At 50.3% G+C, this 15021-nt stretch overlaps 1 non-coding gene and 1 pseudogene across 1 annotated transcript; one reads left to right on the forward strand and one right to left on the reverse strand.

The window, feature by feature from the left end:
- Positions 1–587: 587 nt before the first annotated feature.
- Positions 588–8749, forward strand: LOC105706673 (nucleoside diphosphate kinase B-like; annotated as a pseudogene).
- A 4987-nt stretch (positions 8750–13736) lies between these two features.
- On the reverse strand, positions 13737–13877 carry LOC135276904 (U4 spliceosomal RNA). Its single transcript, XR_010344455.1, has one exon. It is a non-coding gene; the product is annotated as a U4 spliceosomal RNA (small nuclear RNA).
- Positions 13878–15021: the final 1144 nt, after the last annotated feature.

Here is a 15021-nt window from a genome sequence, read left to right on the forward strand (position 1 = left end):
TTAACGTAACAAAACCCTGTCTCTATTTTAAAAACAGCAGCAGGGCCGGGCATGGTGGCTTACGCCTGTCATCCCAGCACTTTGGGAGGCCGAGGTGGAAGGATCATCTGAGGTCAGGAGTTTGAGACTAGCCTGGCCAACATGGTGAAACCCCAACTCTACTAAAAATATGAAAATTAGCCAGGCGTGGTGGCATGCACCTGTAATCCCAGCTACTTGGGAGGCTGAGGCAGGACAATCGCTTGAACCTGGGGGGCGGAGGTTGCAGTGAGCCAAGATCACACCACTGCACTCCAGCTTGGGCAACAGAGCAAAACGCTGTTTCAAAAAAAAAATATATATACCAGTAGCAACAAAAACTTTACAAAGAGGGTACAACACCTCTCTCTCTCTCTTTTTTATTATAGCCAGGCCTCAGTGGCTCCTCCCTGTAATCCCAGCACTTTGGGAGGCTGAGGAGGGCAGATCACCTGAGGTCAGGAGTTCGAGACCAGCCTCCTGGGTAGCTGGGATTACAGGTACCTGCCACCATGCCTGACTAGGAATAACACCTCTTTATGTGATAGCCACGTCTCAATGACGTGAGAATGGCAGCTGGCACGGGTACCTGCGTAAGACTCAGGTCTGGAAGCTGGACTAGAATGATGCTAAGAGGCTCCATCACCTCAATGAATAAAAGACAATAGCTTCTGTTAAGAGGGGGACTCATTAGACACGAAACCTTAGCACTGCCCAGGACTCCACACACAGCAACCGCAGCATCTGACCTGTTACAATTCTTTTGGAGTTCTCTATAGCTCTCTGTATACCCTAAATTCCCCAAGATAACAGGAGTAGAAGCACACAAACCCTATCCTCTTATGAGCCAATGTAAACTAGAGTCTCCAGATCTAAGCATCTGCTTCTCTTCCCCAAGTCAGAACCACTGAATTTTTTTTTTTTTTTAAGACTGAGTTTCGCTCTGTCACCCAGGCTGGAATGCAATGGTGCCATCTCGGCTCACTGTAACCTCCGCCTCCTGGGTTCAAGCAATTTTCCTGCCTCAGCCTCCTGAGAAGCTGGGATTACAGGCATGTGCCACCACACCCGGCTAATTTTCTATTTTTAGTAGAGATGGGGTTTCTTCATGTTGGTCAGGCTGGTCTTGAACTCCTGACCTCAGGTGATCCACCCGCCTCGGCCTCCCAAAGTGCTGAGATGTCCCAGCTACTTGGGAGGCTGTCGCAGGAGAACTGCTTGAACCCGAGAGGTGGAGGTTGCAGTGAGCCAAGATTGTACCACTGCACTCCAGCATGGGTGACAGAGCAAGATTCTGTCCCAAAATAATGATAAAAAAAAGTGCTAGGATGACAGGCGTGAGCCACCTTGCCCAAACCACTGAACTTCTAACAGATCAAAAGGCTTAGCCTGGGTGAGGTGGCGCCTCCCTGTAATCCCAGCACTTTGGGAGGCTGAGGCAGGCGGATCACCTGCGGTCAGGAGTTCGAGACCAGCCTGACCAACATGGAGAAACCCCATCTCTACTAAAAATACAAAATCAGCCGGCGTGGTGGTGCATGCCTGTAACCCCAGCTACTCAGGAGGCTGAGGCAGGAGAATCCCTTGAACCCAAAAGGCGGAGGTTGCGGTGAGCTGAGATCATGCCATTGCATTCCAGCCTGGGTAACAAGAGCAAAACTATGTCTCAAAAAAATAAATAAAATAAACCAGCTTGGGCAACATACTGAGACCCTACATATAGTGAGTCTCTACAAATAAGTAATATTATTACTTTTAGCCAGAACAGACGTGGTAGCACACTCCCATGGGCCCAGATACTGCAGAGGTTACAGTGGGAGGATTGCTTGACTGAGGCTGGGAGGTCCAGGCTGCAGTGAGCCAAAATCGTGCCACAGCACTCCAGCCTGGGCAACAGAGTAAAACCCTCAGAAAGGGGGATGCGGGGGGAAGACAATGGTGAATTGAGCTTCCAGCAAGAGAACAAAAGCTACTCAATGTTTGCCATGTGTGGTGGCTCATGCCTATAGTCCCAGCTACTCAGGAGGTTGAGGCATGAAACTCCCTTGAACCTGGGAGGTGTTCAAGCTTGACCGTGATTGCACCACTGCACTCTAGCCTGGGTGACAAAGTGAGACCGTCTCAAAAAACAAAAAAAAAAAAAAAAAAAGGAGGAATTTTACCCCAGAGACAACAACTAACTGTGGAATGGAGAAACCCAGAAATGAAGCTGCAGGGTTGCCCAGCAGCTACTCACCTCCCGAGGCCTGGCCGCGCTCCCCAGCTCTGAGCGCCGGAGGCTGAGAAAGCGCTAATAAAAAGGTTTCTCTTTCGGCCCCAACCTGTGATTGGTCCTCAGGGCCCGACCATTGCCGGGCACTTCCTGTACCCACCAGGAATCCTGAGAGGTGGGTGCTGACTCCTCACCTGAGCTTCCCCATCTACACCTGTGGTTCTCAATCTTGGCTGCCTGTTAAACGTACCTATCTGGGGCCTCATTTCAAAGCACGAACGCCCAGAGATTCTGGTTGATTAGTCAGATTTGGGCTGCTCAGACCCTGGAGTTCTTTAGAGTCCCAGGTAATTACGATTGCCGCTGAGTCTGAGAATCACCGCTTAGGAGCCTCAGCTGTGACTGGCTACCTTCTCCCATCACACGAGGCATATTATTAATAAAAATACAACTGCATTTCCAGTTAAGTATCAATGACACGTCAACTATGAGACACATGAAAAGCACCAAATTCATCAGTTTTACACTGGCTGTATTAATTAATTAATTAATTAATTTTGAGACAGAGTTTCACTCTTGTTGCCCAAGTTGGAGTGCAATGGAACAATTTCAGCTCACTGCAATCTCCGCCTCTTGAGTTCAAGTGATTCTCCTGCCTAAGCCTTCCCCGAGTACCTGGGATTACAGGCGCCTGCCACCGCACCTGGCTAATTTTTGTATTTTCAGTAGAGACAGGGTTTCACCATCTTGACCAGGCTGGTCTCAAACTCCTGACCTACCTCATGATCCACCTGCCTTGGCCTCCCAAAGTGCTGGGATTACAGGCTTGAGCCACCATGCCCAGACTAATTATATATATATATTTTTAAGATGGAGTCTTGCTCTGTTGCCCTGGCTGGAGTACAATGGCGCAATCTCGGCTCACTGTAACCTCCGCCTCCTGGGTTCAAGAGATTCTCCTGCCTCAGTCTCCCGAGTAGCTGGGACTCCAGGCGTGCACCACTATGCTCGACTAATTTTTGAATTTTTAAAGTAGAGATGGGGTTTGCCATGCTGGCCAGGCTGGTCTTGAACTCCTGACCTCAGGTGATCCCCCAGCCTCAGCCTCCCAAAGTGCTGGGATTACAGGCGTGCGCCACCGTGCTTGGCCAACGGTATTAATTTTGCAAACATGTAAATGAGACTAAAAATTTGGCCGGGCACAGTGGCTCTCACCTCTAATCCCAGCACTTTGGGAGGCTGAGGCTGGCAGATCCCTCGAGGTCGGCAGTTCGAGACCAGCCTGACCAACATAGAGAAACCCTGTCTCTGGGCCAGGCGCGGTGGCTCACACCTGTAATCCCAGCACTTTGGGAGGCCGAGGTGAGTGGATCACGAGGTTAAGAGATCGAGACCATCCTGGTCAACATGGTGAAACCCTGTCTCTACTAAAAATACAAAAAATTAGCTGGGCATGGTGGCACGTGCCTGTAATCCCAGCTACTCAGGAGGCTGAGGCAGGAGAATTGCCTGAACCCAGGAGGTGGAGGTTGCAGTGAGCTGAGATCACATGCACTCCAGCCTGGGCAACAAGAGTGAAAAACTCCATCCCAAAAATAAATACATAAATAAATAGATAGATAAATAAAAATAAAGGCTAAACATTTGAGTTTTACAGCTTTTTGCTTTTCTTTTCTTTTCTTTTTTTTTTTTTGATGGGGTCTTGCACTGTCACCCGGGCTGGAGTGAAGTGGCACCATCTTGGCTCACTGCAACCTCTGCCTCCTGGGTTCAAGTGATTCTCCTGCCTCAATCTCCCAAGTAGCTGGGACTACAGACACCCACCAGCACACCCAGCTAGTTTGTTTTTTGTTTTTTGTATTTTTAGCAGAAATGGGGTTTCAGTGTGTTGGCCAGGCTGGTCTCGAACTTCTGACCTCTTGATGCGCCCTCATTAGCCTCCCAGAGTGCTGGGATTACAGGCGTGAGCCACCGCACCCGGCCTTTTTCATGTTTTAGAACCAACATATGTATGTCTACATCTGTATTTCTTTTCTTTTTGTTGTTTCTTTTTGAGTCAGGGTCTCACTCTGTCGCCCTGGCTGGAGTGCAGCGGCACAATCATAGCTCGCTGCAGGCTACAGGTGTACACCATCATGCCTGACTAGGTTTTGATATTTTTTTGTAGAGATGGTGGTCTCACGATGTTGCCCAGGCTGGTCTCAACCCCATGGGCTTAAGCGATTTCCTGCCACCACGACCTCCCAAAGTGCTGGGATTTCAGGCATGAGCCACCATGCTTGACCCTGTGTTTACTTCCTCGGTCCTCTAAACTGTCCTCCGCAGTAGGGATTGCCAGGATCCTACCCATTTTTCACGTTCCTTGAGAAATGAAGGCAAGAAATATTTAGAAAACCTGTCTGAGGTCTTGAAGATCACAAACAGCTGTCAGCTTCGGAAGCCCAGCTCTATTCTCGAAAGAGTCAGAAAGTGAGGGATGGAGGGAAGAGAAAGGATGAATGAAATCTGCCAGGCCCGGTGCGGTAGCTCACACCTGTAATCCCAGCAACTTTGGGAGCCCGAGGCGGGTGGATCACGAAGTCAAGAGATTGAGACCTATCCTGGCCGACATGGTGAAACCCTGTCTCTACTAAAAATACAAAAAAATTAGCCGGACATGGTGGCACGTGCCTGTAGTCCCAGCTACTTGGGAGGCTGAGGCAGGAGAATCGCTTGAATCCGGGAGGAGGAGGTTGCAGTGAGCCGATATCTCGCCATTGCACTCCAGCCTCTGACAGAGGGAGACTTCATGTCAAAAATAAATAAATAAATAAATAAATAAATAAATAAATACAAAAGGAAAGAAAATGTGTCAGGAGCAGTTTTTAGGCTGCACATTTCAAGAAATTCTTTTCGTTCTTTTTCTTCTGCTTCTCCTTCTTCTTTTTTTTCTTTTAGCTATGATAAGAACCCTTAACATGAGATCAGCCAGGTGCAGTGGCTCACGTCTGTAATCCCAGCACTTTGGGAGGCTGAGGTGGATGGATCATGAGGTCATGAGTTGGAGACCAGCCTGGCCAACACGGTGAAACCCTGGTTCTACTAAAATACAAAAAATTAGCTGGGCGTGGCAGTGTGCGCCTGTAATCCCAGCTACTCGGGAGGCTGAGGCAGGAGAATTACTTGAACCCAGGAGGCGGAGGTTTTGGTGAGCTGAGATTGTGCTGCTGTATTCCAGCTGGGGGACAGAGCAAGACTCCGTCTCAAAAAAAAAAAAAAAAAAAAAAAGCAGAAGCCTGAAAAGACATCTCAAAAGGCCAATCTCAGGTTCTACAATCATGATGTTATTTACAGGAGTAATTGGGGAAGTCGCAAATCTTCCGACCTCCAGAACCATGGCTGATCTCAGGCCTCTGTCATTTCCCTAACTTGGTGGCCTTTCCTTAGTTTCACAAGCGTCGTTTAGTTTTGGGGGAGGACTGTTATCATTTAAATTATAAGCTAGGCCGGGCGCGGTGGCTCACGCCTGTAATCCCAGCACTTTGGGAGGCCAAGGTGGGCGGATCACCTGAGGTCAGGAGTTCGAGACCATCCTGGCCAATATGGTGAAACCCAATCTCTTAAAAAAAAAAAATTATGAACTAAATTTATCCCCAAAGTTAACTTGGCCCCCTCCAAGAATGAGGGAAGACAGCCAGTCTGTGAGGCTAGATGGAGTCAGTGGCATCAGATTTCTCTTAGGGTCCTAATTATGCAAAGGCAGCTTTAGTTTCACATAAGGAATATAAGTTTGGAACACTGGACAAGTCATCTCAAGTTTCCTTACAAAAGCAAGCCCTTGGTTGGGCACAGTGGCTCATCCCTGTAATCCCACTACTTTGGGAGGCTGAGGTGGGCAGATGAGGTGAGGTCAGGAGTTCGAGACCAGCTTGGTGAATAAGGTGAAACCACGTCTCTACCAAAAATACAAAAATTAGCCGGGCACGGTGGTGTGCACCTGTAATTGCAGCTACTCAGGAGGCTGAGGCAGGAGAATCGCTTGAACCCGGGAGGTGGAGGTTGCAGTGAGCTGAGATCATGCCACTGCACTCCAGTCTGGGTGACAGAGTGAGACTCCATCTCAAAAAAAAAAAAAAAAAAATTCTTTTATTTCCAACAACATGGAAGAACATTGTGCTAAGTTAAATAAACCAGACAAAAAAAGGCGAATACTCTATGACCTCACTTATACATGGAATCTAAAGTAGTCAAATTCGTAGGAACAGAAAGTGGAATGGTGGTTGCCGGAGACTGGGTGGAGGGAATCATGGGGAAATGTTTTGCACAGAGTACCAAGTTTCAGTTATGCGGGTTGAGTAAGTTCTAGAGATGTAATATACAGGAATGTGACTATAGTTAACAATATTGCGTTGTATATTTGAAATTTGCTGAGAGTAGATCTTTTTTTTTCCCCTTAATGCTACTAATAAGCCAAGAGAGTAGATCTTTTTTTTTTTTTTTTGAGAGGGAGTCTTGCTCTGTCACCCAGGCTGGAGTGCAGTGGCACAATCTCAGCGGACTGCAGCCTCTGTCTCCTGGATTCAAGTGATTCTCCTGTCTCAGCCTCTTGAGTAGCTGAGATTACAGGCACATGCCACCACACCTGGCTAATTTTTGTATTTTTAGTAGAGACTGGGTTTCACCATGTTGGCCAGGCTGATCTCGAACTGCTGGCCTCAGATGATCTGCCTGCCTTGGCCTCCCGAAGTGCTGGGATTATAGGTGTGAACCACCAAATCCGGCCAAGCACAGCCCTTTGACGCCAGCAGAGGGCGCTGGTGTCTGTGGTTAGGCTCCGGCTGGCGCTCCCCTGACTCTGTTGAGGGACCGCTTATGGTTGCACCAGGCCCATCATCATGGCCATAAGGACCACTGAGGCACTTGGTCCTCTGCAGCAGGAGTCCAGGCAGCTAAGCCTGGGTTAGAAGGACAGATGGTTACAGAAGGGGCAGCCAGGCAGCCCCACGAAAGGACCCTAACGTGGAGGTCGTGTCTCTAGTCTGCTGACACTAGCTCACACCCACGAGACAGTTCTCACCTTTCCTTCCTGCTGTCATCACGGATGCCGTGGTGATATCACCAGGGAATTCTACAGTGAGAAAACACGGCGGCGAGAAACGGGGCGGCTGATGTGCTCCGTCTGAGTCCTGCCTCTTGCTTACTTTCTTTTTCTTCTTTTTTTTCCGAGACGGAATCTCCCTGTGTTGCCCAGTCTGGAGTGCAGTGGCTCCATCTTGGCTCACTGCAACCTCTGCCTCCCAGGTTCAAGCGATTCTCCTGCTTGAGCCTCCCAAGTAGCTGAGATCACAGGTGCACACCACCATGCCTGGTTGATTTTTTTTTTTTTTTTTTTTTTGAGACAGAGTCTCGCTCTGTCACCCAGGCTGGAGTGCAGTGGGGCAGTCTCAGCTCACTGCAGCTTCTGCCTTCTGGGTTCAAGTGATTCTTCCCTCAGCCTCCTGAGTAACTAGGACTACAGCCACGCCCGGCTAATTTTTGTATTTTTAGTAGAGACAGGGTTTCTTTCTTTCTTTCTTTCTTTTTTTTAAGACGGTGTTTCACCATGTTGGTCAGGCTGGTCTTGAACTCCCGACCTCAGGTGATCCGCCCGCCTTGGCCTCCAAAGTGCTTGGATTACAGGCATGAGCCACCACGCCCGGCCAGAGACAGGGTTTCACCGCGTTGGCCGGGATGGTCTTAATCTACTGACCTTGTGATCCACTCGCCTCGGCCTCCCAAAGTGCTGGGATTACAGGCGTGAGGCACTGCGCCCGGCACGGTCAAGGATTTTTTTATTTATTTATTTTTTTAAAGATTCAAATGCGGTTCCGGCAGCGCAGCGCGGCTGCCCGGCCCAACCAGCTTCCCAGACCCTGGCCAATCTCGAGCGCACCTTCTTCGCCATCAAGCCGGTGGGCGTGCAGCGCCGCCTGGTGGACAAGATCATCAAGCGCTTCGGGCAGAAGGGGTCCCGCCTCGTGGCCCTGAAGTCAAGCCGGGCGGCGTGCAGCGCCGCCTGGTGGACGAGATCATCAAGCGCTTCGGGCAGAAGGAGTCCCGCCTCGCGGCCATGAAGTCAAGCCGGACGGCGTGCAGCGCCGCCTGGTGGACGAGATCATCAAGCGCCTCGAGCAGAAGGGGTCCCGCCTCTCGCCATCGAGTTCTTCCTGGCGTGCGAGGAACCCCTGAAGCAGCGCTACATTGACCTGAAAGGCCGCCCATTCTTCCCTGGGCTGATGAAGTACGTGAACTTAGGGTCGGTGGTGGCCATAGTCTGGAAGGGGCTGAATGTGGTGCAGACAGCCCGAGTGATGCTTGGGGAGACCAATCCAGAGGATTCTAAGCCAGACATCATTTTTGGGGACCTCTGCATTCAATGGGCGGGAACATCATTCATGGCAGTGACTCAGTACAAAGTGCTGCAAAAGAAATCAGCCTATGGTTACGCCTGAAGAACTGGGTGACTGCAAGTCTTGTGCGCATGACTGGGTCTGTGACTAGGAGGTGGACCCAGCAGCACGTCCTTCAGCACGGCTTGGTCTGTCCCTGGACCCAGCTCTTCATGCCACCGATTTAGAAGCAATAGGATTGAATGGGCGCGGTGGCTCAGGCCTGTAATCCCAGCACTTTGGGAGGCCGAGGTGGGTGGATCATCTGAGGTCAGGAGTTCGAGACCAGCCTGGCCAACATGGTGAAACCCCATCTCTATTTCTTTTTTTTTCCTTTTTATTTATTTATTTTTATTGTCTGGAGGTCGGTTTGCTCACCAACTGAGCTAACCGGTTGCCTGACAACCCCATCTCTATTTCTATTAAAAAAAAAAAAAAAGAAAGAAAGAAAGGCTGGGTGCATGCCTGTAATCCCAGCACTTTGGGAGGCTGAAGTGGGCAGATCACCTGAGGTCAGGAGTTCGAGACCACTGTGGCTAACGTGGTGAAACCCTGTCTCAAAAAAAAAAAAGAAAGAAAAGAGAGACAAAAAAAGAGAAGCAACAGGATCGATCATTCTTTTATAGAGCATATTCGTGCCAATAAAGCCTTTGTACACTGGAAAAAGAAAACACTCAAATGCATGGGATTAAGAAATTACCTTTTGTTATTCTTGCTAACTTTTGTTCTATGGAGGAAGTTGAGACTGAATTGCGAAGTAGCAGCCCCGAGGTCACAGAACTCGTGGGTGCCTGCGGAGAAGGATGGATTTAAACAGACTTCTGTTGGAATAAGTGAGTTTGGGTGGAGTAGACGGGGCCTGCAGAGGTGTCTGGGGATGTAAAAGAGGAACCGTGAGGCCGGAAGGGAGCACTGGAAGAACTGATAAGAAACCACAATTCATGAACAATTCAATAGAGCGCCCAGGTCTGTAAAGCCTGTCTAAACCAGGCCCTGGGTCTCTGTCCGCGTTGCCTGCATCTAACAAGGCTCTGCAGCCAGGAGGTGGTGCCCGGGGTGGGGGGCCTGGCTGGGAACAACAGATCTCAAGGGCGGCCCTAAAGCACAGCATGTGGGTCAAATGAAGCTGTCTCCCTTTAGCTCCTACAGACAGACATCCATGAGAGGATGAGGGGATGTGCTTGCCTCATGGGCGAGCACTAATTTTTACTTAATTTATTTTTTGTAGAAACAGGGTCTCACAGGACTAGCTTCAGCAGCATATACACTAAAATCGGAAATGGGGTGTCACTGTGTTGCCCAGGCTGGACTTGAACTCCTGGGTTCAAAGGATCCTCCTGCTGTACTGGCCCGAGCATAGAAAGTCAACACCAAGACAGAAGTATGCCAAATTGCAGGGTCTTTATTGCCAGCAGCCACGGAGGACTCGCGTCTCTCCAACCCGTGGCCCCGAAAGGAGGGTGTCAAGACCTTTTATACCCGTAAAACCACCTCGGGAATGAGGGTGAGGGGCAGGGGCGGGGGTGAGGGGTAGGGGTGAGGGTGAGGGGCAGGGGTGGGGGTGAGGGGTAGGGGTGAGGGTGAGGGGCAGGGGTAGGGGTGAGGGACAGGGGTGGGGGTGAGGGGCAGGGGTGGGGGTGAGGGGCAGGGGTGGGGGTGAGGGGCAGGGGTAGGGGTGAGGGGCAGGGGTGGGGGGTGAGGGGTAGGGGTGAGGGTGAGGGGCAGGGGTGGGGGTGAGGGGTAGGGGTGAGGGTGAGGGGCAGGGGTAGGGGTGAGGGACAGGGGTGGGGGTGAGGGGCAGGGGTGGGGGTGAGGGGCAGGGGTGGGGGTGAGGGGCAGGGGTGGGGGTGAGGGGCAGGGGTGGGGGTGAGGGGCAGGGGTGGGGTGAGGGGCTTCAGCCATCCTGAGGGCTAGTGGATTCTGTAAATCACTTCCAGGGCAGAGATGAGGGTGGGGGCTCCGGATATTCCGAGGGCCAGGGGACTTTGGACATTCTGATTGTTTCTTAAGTGGTTCACGAAAGTCAAGATTAGCATTTGTTTACACACTGTCTCGGTAGGGTGGAAATTACAGTCCTTAATTACTTACTACAAGTCGCAGGGGCCAAGATGGCGTGGGTTTGGACTGCTTGCCTGTCGCATTTGGGTTACAGAGAGGAGTTTCAATAGAAAGCCGAGGTATGGTTGAAGTATGCGGTTTTATGGGGCTTTAACCATGTCACACTCCCACCTCAACCTCCCAAAGTGCTGGGATTCAGGCATGAGCCACTGCACCCGGCTGAAGCACTAATGATTCTCGGGTTGATCATTTCTTCCCTCCCGCGGAGGTGTCCTCTAGGGACAAGGTGGCTTTTTCTGCTTTGTTCTTAGCTGTTTTCAAATAACTAGAAAGGCAGGCCGGGCGTGGTGACTCATGCCTGTAATCCCAGCACTTTGGAAGGGCGAGGCAGGCGGATCACAAGTTCAGGAATTCAGGACCAGCCTGGCTAACATGATGAAATCCCATCTCTACTAAAAACACAAAAATTAGCCAGGCATGGTGGCAAGCGCCTGTAATTCCAGCTACGTGGGAGGCTGAGGCAGGAGAATCACTTGAACCCAGAAGGTGGAGGTTGCAGTGAGCCGGGATGGTACCACTGTACTCCAGCCTGGGTGACAGAGCGAGTGAGACTCCGTCTCAAAAAAAAAAAAAAAAGAAAAGTGCTTCGCACACAGTAAATGTTCAATACATTTCAGAATGGAGGGTAAATTATCGAGAAAACAACAGTTCCACATTTCTCTTTTTAAAATAGAAGGAGGGGCTGGGCGTGGTGGCTCCTGGCTGTAATCCCAGCTACTCAGGAGACTGAGGCGGAGGTTGCAGCGAGCCGAGGTCACACCACTGCCCTCCAGCCTGGGCAACAAGAGCAAAACCCTCTCAAAACAAACAAACAAACAAACAACCAGTGAGGACAGCCAGTGTCCCTGTCATCACCGTCTTGGTTTTGGTGGAATTCAGCCGGCTTCTTTACTGCAAACTGTCTCATCAGCAAGGTCTTTATGACGTGTGCTGACCTTCCATCTCATCCTGTGACCTCAAATGCCCTTTTTCATTTTGCTTTGTTTGTACTGCAACCTCTGCCTCCCGAGCTCAAGCAATTCTCCTGTCTCAGCCTCCAGAGTAGCTGGGATCACAGGCATGTGCAACCACACCTGGCTAATTTTTGTATTTTCAGTAGAGATGGGTTGTCACCATGTTGGTCAGGCTGGTCTTGAACTCTTGACCTCGGGTGATCTTCAGGTGACCCACCTTCCCAAAGTGCTGGGTTTACAGGCGTGAGCCACCGCACCCGGCTGGGGCTAGGGTTTTTAGGTGTCTTGGTGTGGGCCGAAGTGTGGGCATGCTGACTGCTTGCAGAGAGCAAGGTGAAGTTAGGGACCGGGAGATGAAGGCGCCGTGTTCTCACGCTGATCCCATTCCTTGGTGGCGTCTTCAAACTGGTTGGTGTCAGCTGTTTTGCTGGAATTTAGGGACTGAAAAACATCTGAAACCATCCTTAAACAAAAGCCTTATAAGTCTTTTTTTTTTTTTTCCAAGAAGGAAGGGAAGGGCAGGGGAGGGGAGCGCAAAAGCCTTATAATTCTAATGTCCCAGAGTTTATCTACAGGAACCATGCAGATGCAAATAGGTCTGAGGACCCTCCTGTCAGAAATCTTATCTAAGGAACAATGAGCATGCAAATTCTAGTGCAGGACAGGGGCCAGAGTGCAGCCTGACCCAACCTACACTTTATCTTTTCTTTGATTCTTTTTTTATCTTTTTGAGAGGGAGTCTCTCTCTGTAGCCCAGGCTGGAGTGAGGTGGCTCAATCTTGGCTCACTGTAACCTCCGCCTCCCAGGTCCCGGTTCAAGCAATTCTCCTGCCTCAGCTTCCCGAGTAGCTGGGATTACAGGCACATGCCACTATGCCCAGCTAATATTTGTATTTTTAGTAGAGATGGGTTTCACCATGCTGGCCAGATTGGTCTTGAACTCCTGACCTCGTGATCCACCCACCTCCACCTCCCAAAGTGCTGGGATTACAGGTGTGAGCCACTATTCCCAGCTAATTTTTGAATTTTAGTAGACACGGGGTTTCAACATATTGGCCAGGCTGATCTCGGACTCCTGACCTCATGATCTGACTGCCTCAGCCTCCCAAAGTGCTGGGATTACAGGTGTGAGCCACTGTGCCCGGCCTCATTTTAATTTTTGTACAAAGAGCGGGTTTTCATTTGTTTTGTTTTGTTTTTGCTGGAGTGCAGTGGCGCGATCTTGTCTCATTGCAACCTCAACCTTCCGGGTTCTAATAATTCTGTTTCAGCCTCCTGGGCTGGAGTGCAGTGGCGTGACCTCAGCTCACTGCAACCTCTGCCTCCTGGGTTCAAGCGATTCTCCTGCCTCAGCCTCCTGACTGCAGGCACGTGCCACCACACGTGGCTAATTTTTTTCATTGTTAGTAGAGAAAGGGATTTCACCATATTGGTCAGGCTGGTCTTGAACTCCTGACCTCGTGATCTGCCCACCTCAGCCTCCCAAAGTGCTGGGATTACAGGCCGTCACAAGACTTTTTATCTTTTTTTAAAAAACATTTATGTTTAATTTTTTTTTTCTCTACATGAGTTTTTAGAGCTGGGAGCCAGCTACCCTGCAAAACCCAAAACGTAAAATTTCCTATTGTGTCGCCCATCACACCTGACCTCGGTGGTCTAGGAAGGGAATTGCACAGTAATCTCACCTGGGGGGTTTTAGCGAGCCCTGCTCCCCAAAGCCCACTGCAGCCCAATTACAGCTGAATCCCTGAGGATGGGGCCCAGGTGATGTCGAGGTTAGTCTGAGGTCAGTGGTTGGGAGCCAACCAACGTTAATCTCAGTGGGCAGCTCCACCCTGGGCGGGAAACGCCTGCCCCCACCCCGTGTCCCCAGGGCCAATCCCAGAGCTCCCTCGCCCTCTTCTTACCCACGTCCTTTGCGGGGAACACAGGCTGGAAGCAAGTCCTGCCCTGCGGCGGTGAGTGCTGATTCTTGCATCAGGTTCTTCGTCTCTTCTTTAGTTTTTACTATTTATTTATTTTATTCAGTCTCCGTAGAGACTGTCAAAAATGGCCAATGCTGACTATATTTCAAGTCGTCATGGCGGGGTATCGGGAAAAGTTTTCGATTAGGAGTAATCGCGCCTCGGATAAACCGCAGTGGCTACGATGCTGCCACGGCGCAAAGCTCTCTGTCTCTTCCTTTAAGGGAGAAGAAATTTTTTTTTCTCTTACTTTTATTTTTTTCCCTCGCTCGCCCCGGGAGAAGTAATTATTGGTTGAGTTCCCACCATAGCCCTTCCCAACCCCTAATGGTTGGTGTGACTTTTTTTTTTTTTTTTGGAGATAAGAGTCTCACTCTGTCGCCCAGGCTGGAGTGCAGTGGCGGGATCTCCGCCACTGTAAACTCCGCTTCTCGGGTTCAAGCGATTCTTCGGTCTGAGCCTCCCGAGTAGCTGCGATTACAGGCATGCATCACCACACCTGGCTAATTTTTGTAGTTTTAGTAGAGATGGGATTTCACCACGTTGGTCAGGCTGGTCTCGAATTCCTGACCTCAGGTCATCTGTCTGCCTCGGTCTCCTGGAGTGCTGGGATTATGGGGGTGAGCCTGCGTGCCCGGCCTAATGTTGTCTTAAAGACTTCTATTCAAATATAGTTTAGAGGAGCTCAGGAGTTTGAGACTAGCCTGCGCAACATGGTAAAATCTGTCTCTATAAAAAATACAAGGCTGGGCGCGGTGGCTCATGCCTGTTATCCCAGCACTTTGGGAGACTGAGGTGGGTGGATTATTTGAGGTCGGGAGTTCAAGACCAACCTGGCCAATGTGGTGAAACCCCATGTCTACTGAAAACACAAAAATTAGCCAGGTGTGGTGGTGCATGCCTGTAATCCCAGCTACTTGGAAGGCTGAGGCAGGAGAATGGCATAAACCTGGGAGGCAGAGGTTGCTTTGAGCCGAGATAGGGCCACTGCACTCCAGCCTGGGAGACAGAGTGAGACTCCATCTTAAAAAAAACAAAAAAGGTCAGACTTGGTGGTGGGTCCAAGCTACTTATGGGGTGAGGGAGGAGGATCACCTGAGCCCGGGAGGTGGAGGCTGCACTGAGCTGTGATTCTGCCACTGCGCTCCAGCCTGGATGAGAGGGAGACCCTGTTTTCTAATTTTTTTAAATGTAGATGGCTGGGCATTGTGGCTCACACCTGTAATCCCAGCACTTTGGGAGGCTGAGGTGGGTGGATCATCTGAGGTCAGGAGTTCGAGACCAGCCATGGTAAAAGCCCATCTCTACTAAAAATACAAAAATTAGCTGTGAGTGGTGGTGCACACTTG

The sequence above is a fragment of the Aotus nancymaae genome, unplaced genomic scaffold (genome assembly GCF_030222135.1).
Source record: "Aotus nancymaae isolate 86718 unplaced genomic scaffold, 86718_ANA_hifiasm-v0.15.2.pri h1tg000028l, whole genome shotgun sequence".
Lineage (NCBI taxonomy): Eukaryota > Metazoa > Chordata > Mammalia > Primates > Aotidae > Aotus > Aotus nancymaae.